Below are 3,591 nucleotides of genomic sequence, written 5' to 3'. Positions count from 1 at the left end.
AACCTCGTTTTATTGTGGTCTCCATACTGAAATGGTCCCTTTGGCGAGGCCATTTCTGAGTCCTTATGTAAAAGAAGACCACCGACTCTTCTATCTATCCATTTATTCTGCTTTTACTTTACCTTATAGCGTTCCACCCCACTGACTTTTATTTTTACCATACCTGTTCTAATTAAAATATAATCAATATATGGGCATGGTCTATTTTATTCACTATTATTCCTTATTATCTAGAAAAGGACCCAGCATTATAAAAGGAGCTCAATAAATAGTTACTGCATGAAGGAGTGAATAAATCCTTGAATACCACTTGGCAGTACACAAAGAAAAACAATAATAGTTGTTTTTTAAAAAGTTAGCTTTTCTACTAATGCTACTTGTGGTGGCAGTACATAACAAATTATGCTGAGGTCCTAAACCTTTTTTTGTTTTTTAGTAAATTTTCTTTAAAATTAAAGTAAACATGGTCTTGGACTTTTGCGTAGGGTAAAGGAGACACTGAAAGGTTGAAAAGAGAAAGGAAAGGGAATCTTACCATCATTCGAAAATGTCAGAAAGACTATTTGAAGAGGCCACTGCTAATACATATGTGAAAGAAGCCATGGATATGTCCTCTGAAGTCTTTAGGATATCTAAAATAATTTTTCAGGGGAGAAAATATACAGTGTATCTTTTATTTGGGATTTTTAACTTGTACAATTCATGGCTGGGGTTAGAGTGAATATGGAAGGGATGATTTCCTTGTGAAATCTGAACTCTTCATAATTTTAAGTGTACTATACTTGCAACCAAACCTCACACCTCCACACTGACCCATCAAACCCTTTCGTTGTGACTGTTTTCCCAAAGTCTTGACACAGAGAATGGCATTGGTAGAAACTACTCCATCCCATTCATGACTCCATTTCAAGTCGCTCCACTCACATACTGCAGTCTTCAATCCATGGCTATTACATCCTTTACTTTTCACCTCCTCCCCATTTCTTTTTATTCTTCCTTATCTGTGTCACCTCTGTATTGTAGCTCCCTTTCATATACCATCTCCCTTATCCCTCTCCTCTTTCAGTGTTTCTGTTTTTGTTTTTTTCCCTTTTGGAAAAGGAGCAATACTAGATAAAGGCAATTCTTCATTCACTCATCACCTACATTTGAGAAGCTGAATTTGTTTCATGAAAAATAAACATCCACTCTAACAAATTTTATTTCATATTCATGACCACCAACTTCAAGTGAGCCTTTAGAAGTACCTTTGTTGGTCATCTTGATTGCTTTTTTTTTTTTTTTTAATTTCTAACCTTTTTTTCCTTCTATTTCCTTTAGGTTTCCTTAGCTATTCCTTTTCTAAATTCTTAAAATGCTTTCTTTGACCACTTAGTCAAAATGTTCTAATTTTTATTGTGGTATCTTTTTTGACCTAACAAATTTTAAAAGGATCTCATATTTCAAACGTTTAAGTTTTTGTTCTCATTATTTTTATTAGCTTCTAGGTTAATTCCATGGTATTCAGAGAATATACCTTGAGATTTAAATCCTTTGAGATTTGCTGAAACTTTCTTTAAGGCTAAGCATATAAGAATTGAAAAACATATATTGGGTCCATTTGAAATGATTATATCCTGTGTAATTCTTTGGTGTCATGTTGCATGTGTTATTTACATGAAATTAATTGGATTGTTCAAATCCGTATTAGATCTATCAGTAAAAGATGTTAAAATCTGTCTATGGTTGGTTTTTTTTTCTAATTTAATATATTGTGAAGTTACGTAACTGGAAGTCTACAGACTCAGAATTGTTACACCTTTCAGTAGACTGAAACTTATATCATGATGAAGTCGTCTTCTTTCTCTGGTAGTTCTTGCCTTAAGTTCCATTAATCAGATATTGATATGTCAATATAGCTATACCAGCTTTATGTTAGTGAGCAATGGTTTTACCAACCTTTTGCTTTCATTCATTTTGTATCTTAAGACTTGAGATCTGTCTCTTGTGGTTCGTATAGCTGATATTGTATATGCTCCCTTCATGTTCCCTTGGACTGCTTACCCGCTCTTGTGCATGTCAGTCTATCAATATCCAATACTTACGTCAAATTTGAGGGCTGCCCTCAGGCTATAGGACCTACTTTGCCCATAGACAAAAATGCTCAGAAGTACTTGGAAATTAACATTCACCAACGGCATCCCTTAACCTATGACTGACCCGTGTGGAAAGATGAGTACCTCAAATCACTTGAACTTTGGTAGGGTTGTGCATTTTGCAGGACTGTCTAGGATTTCCTCACTGTTTGAAGCAGCAATCATGTCCTCTGGCAGCTGGCTGGACAGCGTCCACCTTATACACTGCCTTGCCTTCCCTATATCACATCTTCTTCTCCTATCTTTGTTCTTGGTATCTTCTAATAAGCTACTTATACTTGATACCTAGGCACAGTGTCTGCATCTAGGGTAATCCAAACTAAGAAGGCTTTTGAAGCAATTTTTAAATCTAATTTGATAATGATTGTATATTAATTGAACTATTACTATTTTACATTTAATAAAATTACTCATTTAAGGGTTTAAAACTATCAATGACTATTTCATTTGTCTTTATGCTATCAGTTTTAGGCACTTTATTTTTTGAGGATTTTTAGAAGTGTTCTAACCCTTGATAGCTCCTTAACTGTACATTTTCTGCTATTTTTAGTAGTTTTTAGTTATTAAAACATATATTCTGACTTACTAATGTCTAATAAAAATCAGTACTGTTAAGATTTCCTATAGCCAATGTTTTATTAAGGACTTTAGATGATTTGCTCATAGGAAAAACTGAGATAGATAAACATATATTTCATGGATGAGTCAACATTCTAAGCTGGATATGTTTAATCCAGAGCCCACAATTGTAAGGCTGACACAATACTTGGTATAAAAGGTGCTCAATAATACTAATTTGCTCCTTCCAATTAAAAAGGTAAAATTGTAAATGAAATCTTGTGCAATTATTCTTAGCCTAAAGTTTGCAAATGAACACTTCTTAGCATCATATCCTTTCTAATTTTAAAGAGCAGAAAGAAGGGCGTCTGGGTGGCTCAGTGGGTTAAGCCGCTGCCTTCGGCTCAGGTCATGATCTCAGGGTCCTGGGATCGAGTCCCGCATCGGGCTCTCTGCTCAGCGGGGAGCCTGCTTCCCTCTCTCTCTCTCTCTCTGCCTGCCTCTCTGTCTACTTGTGATCTCTCTCTGTCAAATAAATAAATAAATAAATCTTTAAAAAAAAAAAAAAAAAGAAAAAGAGCAGAAAGAAAAATGAAATAGCACTTTAGAAAACCACAGCCTACTCTGTTATCATTAGAAGTGGAGCTCACTGAGTATTGCTTGATTTAGGGCACTGTATACTGAAAGGAGGATATACTTTCAGGTGTACTCTAAATGACCCACCTTGAGACCATATTTCAGTGATTGTCTTTATGGCATAAGGTCAATATGAATACCAAGATTTCCACATTCCAAAGTCCAGAAATGGCACAGTGGTATGGCCCATAGTGTTAGCACATTTGTAGGGGAGGGAAAGAAAGTAAGGAGGAGATAATGCTTTAGTTTGAAGACTCTTACA

This window comes from Enhydra lutris, unplaced genomic scaffold (assembly GCF_002288905.1).
Source record: "Enhydra lutris kenyoni isolate GAN:26980312 unplaced genomic scaffold, ASM228890v2 scaffoldscaffold18, whole genome shotgun sequence".
NCBI lineage: Eukaryota > Metazoa > Chordata > Mammalia > Carnivora > Mustelidae > Enhydra > Enhydra lutris.
The sequence above is the reverse complement of the archived record's forward strand: the minus strand, read 5'-3'. Positions refer to the sequence as shown.